The following is a 7,096-nucleotide window of genomic DNA, read 5'->3' on the forward strand; positions in this document are numbered from 1 at the left end:
CAGCCATGCTCCACAACCCTGGCGGCTGCTGCCCCGGGCTCCTCAGCACCCTCTGGCACGCCTTGAACACAGCGTCCTGAGCTGCTATTGGCTAATTCAAGCTCTGTCCCTGCCCCACCTGCCAAGTACACCAATCACGGTCTCCCTGGTCAGCTGCCCCGCCCCCCTCAGTGAGGCCGCTGAGGGCGGGGAGGTGGCCATGGGCATGCCCTGGGGTGGCTCCCTCACAGGCCCCGCCGTAAGGGGCTAGCAGGTGGTTCGTGTTTTCCTCCTTCTCTAATGAACTTCATCTCACCAGGACCATGGTGGTTTGTGTGCAGCGCACAGTGGGACCTTCCAGGGGCAGGGCCCGTGGCAAGCAGGGTGGGCCCAGGCTGTCACCAGGATGAACAACCTGTGGGAGTCCCCATGAGCAGGAGACCCTTGGGGGTCTCCTCAGAGAGCATAGCAACAGTGGGAAGGTTGCTAGGGAAACCCACGAAGTGAGCTTAGAAGGCACTGGTGTGCCTTGGCAAAATGTAAGCAGAGAAAAATGCTGGTCTACCAGGATGCATAGGCAGCAAGCAAGCAGGAGATTTGCCTACGGCAGGAAAAGGGAAACCAGAGGGCAAAAAAAAGTGACACTGAGTAAGTAAAACTTAGTATTTTAGGATGAGCTTGCTCCTGAGATCTCTTGGCCTGGGAATCATCTCACAAGGAAAGTGAGAAATTCTACCATCCTTGAGAAGGTTTTAAAACTCTGGTGGGTAAAGTACTGTGCTGCATAATACAGAGGCACCACGGTCAGCTCACTGGACACTGGGGAAAAAGGGATTAACTCCCTTTTGGGCATTTATATTTTTCCTGTTAATCTTTTCTCCTTTTAATCCTGTTTCTCTATCATTTTCATAGTCTTTTTATTACTAATTAAAATTGCTTTTCTTTTTTCAGCACAGTGAAGGCACAATGGATAAAAATGGGAAAGATACAGTGCCAGAAGATATGGAGCAGAAGAAACAGCCATTCTCTCTTGGTTTGAAAATGAGTATTGTAACAGTGTAAAAGCAGTTAGTAGGTTTTCTGTGTCATCTAATTTCTTTTATCCTAATTTTTATGGACCAATTGGCTATGTAGCTCTACAGTAGCAAATTTTTATTGTTTCGAAATTTTCTTTGTTATGTGTATTGGAACTGTCAAAGTGCAAAGATATTCTAGGCTAAGAGTCACAAATACATTTGTACTGAATTTTTGTAGTGAAAAAAGAATTTGTACCAGAATTTATAGCAGTTTAACATTTCAAGTTCAGTATTTAGGAGCATAGAATTTCAGTTACTACCATTTGCCCCTATTCTGAAAAAACTAAGTATTTGTCATATCTTCATGGCATGAATCAAAAGATGATTTTGTTTCTCAGTGGTGCTGTATGTACCAGTACACTTGGTCAGAAGATCAGTAAGAGGCAAGTATTTGATTCTGCTCTGTCCCTTGGATTGTGTGGCCTTAAATAGTTATTTATCTTAGTAAGAACAGCTCTCTCGCTTTCTTTCATAAACTTTGAGTACTCTTTGAATAAATTAAAGAGCCACTACAATCCCAACAACAGGCATTCTGCCTGAACTATTTTCTAGTATAAGCAATGCTGCTTACATCTACACAGAAATTATCAGTTTCTCATGAGTTTTCAGTAAAATAAAATTATTTTTACTGGATAATATTTGGTTCCAATACTTAATAGCATAGGACAGCAAACAAATAGCACATCCTTCTCACGGTTTGGTGCATGTCTTTGCAACTTCCTGGGAAGAGATTAGCTGGCAGTGGATGCTGGACATAAGCTAAGCAGAGTTATACACGATGCTACGGCTTCCTTATGTTCACTTTGTCCCTCTTAGTGATCTGTTTATACGTATATCCTCTGGAACACATTGTTCCAGACAAATTACATTTTTTAAACTAGTTTTGGAGAATTTTATTAATCAAGGGATGATGTGGAAAATAGAAATTTTTTTCATGGAGCAGTTGACATCTACAGTCTGTTATAAACATTATAAAAGATATGCATGTTACAAATCAATCCAAAGGGAATGTATTCTGTCATTATTGTAGAGTTCTGGGAACATGGTTCATCATGTCTTATGTGATCTTGCTTTTATCTTCATACCTAGCCCATGATTATTTTTTACATATGTTTAGATTGTAAGATTTTTGTGGCAAGGATGACTTGTATGTATTGTACGAAGATAATGGCTACCAAACGATGACACTTATCAAAACTTCTAGTCTTTAGAAAATTTAAGTAGTAATAATAATAATAATAGCAATAAAAGAAAACTTTGTAGTCATCCATAGAATTTATTTTTACAGTCCCGTGCCATTAATGTGAAAATTTCCTGTATTCTTTTCACATATTAGATTTGTTGTCATCCCTCACAAATATTAAAAATGAGCAGGAAAAGTACCCATCACTTTTGGAGCAAGCACACATCTCTCTCTTCTGTATTATATAGTCATCAGTAAGATCTAACAACTGGGGTGCTGCAGCATGTAATCACAGCTTTCTTTCTAATGAGTCTATCAGTGCAGTTGTTCACAAATAGATCTTGAAAAGGAAAATGCTGAATCACCAAGAACAGGAATGAGAATCCCAGACAGTTTCACATCTGAAGATGTCAAACAGATGTCTTAATCAAAGTAAAAAATATCTGTTGCTGGAGGGCACAAAAAAGCTGATGTTTGTGACCTTTTGCAAAAACTTATACTCCCTTATGTGTTTTTGATCAAAAATTGCCTTAATATGGCAGTTTGTTTGATCAAAGACAAATGTTTCAACAGGGAGATACTATGCAAGATACAACATTTCGGAAAGAGAAAAGGCTCCAGCCGAAAGTTGAGACTTCCTCCATTTCTACAATTTTGACAGTAAGCAGTCTGTACTGATATTTATGGATGTCTCAGAGTAGCACAAAAGGGATTAGCCAGGAACAACAGAAAAAAAATTAAAAGAAGGAAAATAATTGAGCCTGAATTTTGACAGACAGCTCCTGAATATGAGAACTCAGATATTACACTCTGACATAATTTACGAATAATAGGATCATGAACATCTGGGACATGGAAAAATATGTTTCTCAAAACAAAAGTAGGCAAATGATTTGCTACATTTATTTACACCAAACATTTATTTTCCCACAAAAGCCTGCAAGAAGTATCGAAAACTTATACAAAATCATGACAGGCATTTGGGAACTCTCTCAGATCCATGTGCACAGAGGTAGTTAATTCTTACAAGCTAGTTAGTTGCTCATGTCATTGAATTCAGTGGAAAACTTGGCTTGGATTTCGGTGGGAGCTGGATTCATGTAAACAATTTTTTCCTCATTTGAGCGAAGCACTGGATTCTCAAATGAGTGACATCTTGTTTTTTTAAGTCCACACCTGCTCTGAAGTGTATTAACAAGCTTTTTTTGTGGATCTGCTACAGCTAGTGACTTGCATATACTGTGACCATTCTGTGTGGAGAAGCTAGCACACCAGAGCATCTTTGATCTCACTTGAACAACAGAGGGGAGAATCTGTGCCAAAGCAGCACTTTCCATATTTCTCCCCTCCCCTCCCCTCCTCCCCGTCTTCATGACTTCAAAGTACTTTAGGGCTTCATATCAATTTTTCGTATATTATTCTCTGTGTGTGTGCATGTCTAAGAAAAGCACCAGTTAATGGCTCTGAGTGGCCTTCCTGCATAACTTGGGGAAAATTAAACCAGTTTTTATAGCTTCTGGATTCTTAGAATCTCCGAGGAACAATTTGGTGGAGGTTGTATGTTTTCCACCATTACGATACTTTTGGGTAGGTGAGTCTGCGTCTGAAGACTGCCATAGCATCCTCTTCCTTAAGTCCCTCAAGAAGGTGACAACTGTTTAGGCAGCTAGTTTCAATTAGTACTCATACAGTCTCTGCTAAGATGTTTGTCAGAGGCCAACAGCAACAAAATCCATGCCTCGATGATCAAGGAGTCTTTAACATGGGGACAGAATTAAGCAAACTGAAATGAGATCTGGTTTCAAATAGCACATACAACATAGGCAGCATCAGTACAAACCTGTTTTCTATGATCTCCCAGCAACTCACATCTGTGAGAGTGTGCAGTTGTTAAGCATTGACATCTAGTAAATTTTTGGCATAGTGACTGAGACTGGCAATATGAGTGACAAACAGTGATGATGACATGTGAATTATTTTTCCTCTTGACTTTGTAATCAGTAAAAATCTCTCCACTCATCTCAGTGGAAGCAGGACTAGCCTTATTTTTTTTTCTAAACAACAACAACAACAAACAATGTAGGCTTTATCAGTGTGGATACCTCACTGCAAGAGTTGGGTCCTGAACATCAGTTTAAATTATAGCATGCAGAGATCAGTGTTCTGCCTTGTTACAGTGTACTCCCACTTATTTTAGAGAAGTTGTTGTATTACATATGTGTTAACATACTTTTTTGCCAGTGTCAGAAATACCATATGTGATCTTCCACAATCTGAGGGGACTGCAGTGGAAATTGTATAAAGGCATTGCAAAGAGGAAAAAGGTCTTCCAAAATTTTTTGAGAGAAGACCTTTCAAGATACTAGAGGGACCAACTCAGAAGGCACAGCATGTCCTCCCTTTGACTTTTAAGAATTCAATAATTTTCTCTGTTTATCCTGTTTATCCTGCATATCCTGTTCTGTGTCATGAATTTAAATTTGAATCACTGAAGTTCTGCAGAGAAAGCAAATAAAACTGTAACTGTCGTAGACAATTAAAAAATTATTTTTAATTAGTCTTCAGACTGTAGTAGTAGCTTGAAATTGAGCCTGGAGCATGACCTCCTCATGCTGTACAAACACAGCAGAACAAAATTACTCTTTCTCCCAAATGTTTTACTGTTCCTCAGATGTGGAGCTGCAGGAGAGAAACATAAGCCTTCAGACAAACAAAGCACATGTATTTCTTTGTCTCTGCAGGAACACAGTAAGTTACTGTTTGTATAACAAGTAGTATGTCTTTTGCTGTTCAATATAATTCCCAGTTTGGAGAGTTTGGCTCAGTTAACTGCTGTCTGAGATATCCCTGGGTCAGATGTGATCCTGAGAGTAGGCATGTTCTAGGTTAATCAGCCCACTTAGCTAATGAGGTTGTGCCTTGCCCAGACTGAGGAACTCGTCTGTCTTTCCTCTTCTCTCATCCTTTTATTTCTCTCTCTCCTGATTTTTACATATCCATCTCTCTATATATACTTCTCCATTGTCTTCTACCCTCTTTCCAAACAATGCTTTGGGGTTTTTAATCACCTTTTCTCTCAGAGTCTACTCTTGTCAGTCATGAAGCAGTCTTTGCTTCCAACTGCCCAGGGAACAGCCGCTCTTTCAGTTTGCTTTGTTTCAGGGATAAATTTACCAGTTGTATTCCTCCCTTCTCTTTCATTCTCCTTTGACCCGTCAGACTCTCCTGTTTTATGACAGGATTCCCTCAGTCCTGATTACAAAGGAGATCTCTCTGACAGACCCACAACCCTATCTCCAAGTGTTAGCAACATCTTTTGCTTGCCTGGTTGTCATTGCTAACCAGTTAGTCCAGTGGTGTTGCTTCACCAGAAAGACTCCCATTTTTCCAGGTGCCCAGAACAGCCACAACCATTCTCTTCAAGCTACTCAGAGGTCTCCACTGCTGGTAGCTGCCTGGTAACTGTGCTATTTTTGTGTCCTCACTGTGCAAATAAGTTATTCCCTGGAGGCACATGTGACTGTTAAACACAGCAGATTAAAACAGTAATTTCTTCAAGGATGAGATATCAAGCGTGGGTACAGTGCTGCTGCACCAGATGGTGTTTATGAAGATCCCTGAGAAAAGGGTGCCGAAGCTGCCTTAGCTACCCACCACTAGTCATTCCCTCAGAAATCCCACTGGTTGAGAGGTATATAAGAACTTCACATTTACTCTGAAGCTGCAAAGTATTCTTGTCAGATGCATAAGGGGTGTGGGAAAGAGCTGAGTGAAAAACTCAGCTGGGTTCTACTTGGCTCAGCTTTAGTTGTGTCCCCACCCAAAGTCTGTCAGCTAGGTGGCGAAGTACTACTTTGTGGTGTTTTTTTTTTAAAATGAACGCCCAGGCTTCAGTGAAATTTGCATTAGGACCATAATGCATTAAATGGATTTCTTCTGACACGAGAAAGATAACTATTCAGTGAGTATACTGGCCATTTTCTGATAATAGTTGTCTCTGCTTTAGAATTTTAGTTTGAAAGAACACATAGCTTGATTCCCCAGACATGTACTGCTGGGAGAAAGCACTGCATCTGAAAAACATTATGCAAAAAGATTCTAGCTGAAGGACGATAATATAAATTTGCTGTAGAAATGATTCCTTTTAAAAAGGAGGTGTTTTAATGCTGTCCGAAGGCTGTGCCTTAGCTCCTGGAGACTTACATCACAGCCCAATGGTGGTGTCACACTGGAGAGTGTCCTTCCCTCACAAAGTGACCTACAGAATGATAAAGCAGACCTTATACCTCTGATTCCTTCTGCAATTAGAAGCACACTCAAAATGTGAATCTTACCTCTATTTAGACAAATTCATACTGCTGGAGTAGAATACGTAACACAAGTTAAAGGTTGTGTAGATCTTAGAACAAGTGACTACAAAACAAAAGGAAATGAGTGCTTCTGATTCAGTTGTAGCACTGTCATAATCATTCACTGTCTGTAATTTGCAGGAAAGACAGATTTCCTAGTATAAAACAAAGATTGCAGAACGTACAGGAGGTCAGCTTAGGCTGTCTTTATTTGTGATGCTTAAAATTCACAGATAAGCTAAAACAAGTAAAATTGCCTAAGAGTCTTTGGAGAAGTCCATGAAGGGAAAGAAAATGCAAAGGAGGAAGGCACTCTAACCTGTGTTTTGTGTCAATGTTTTTATTGATGTACTAGTTTTTACAGTGAAGAATTTAATAGAAATTATTCTAACATCATTGCTGAAACTGAGTAACTGGAAGCTATGTAGGAGAAATGTAGCCAATTTGTCCAAGCTTTCAGTGGCTGCTACATCTTTAGAGAAGTAATTGGAGCTATTATCCCTCATCTG

This window comes from Cariama cristata, unplaced genomic scaffold (assembly GCF_000690535.1).
Source record: "Cariama cristata isolate BGI_N322 unplaced genomic scaffold, ASM69053v1 scaffold766, whole genome shotgun sequence".
NCBI lineage: Eukaryota > Metazoa > Chordata > Aves > Cariamiformes > Cariamidae > Cariama > Cariama cristata.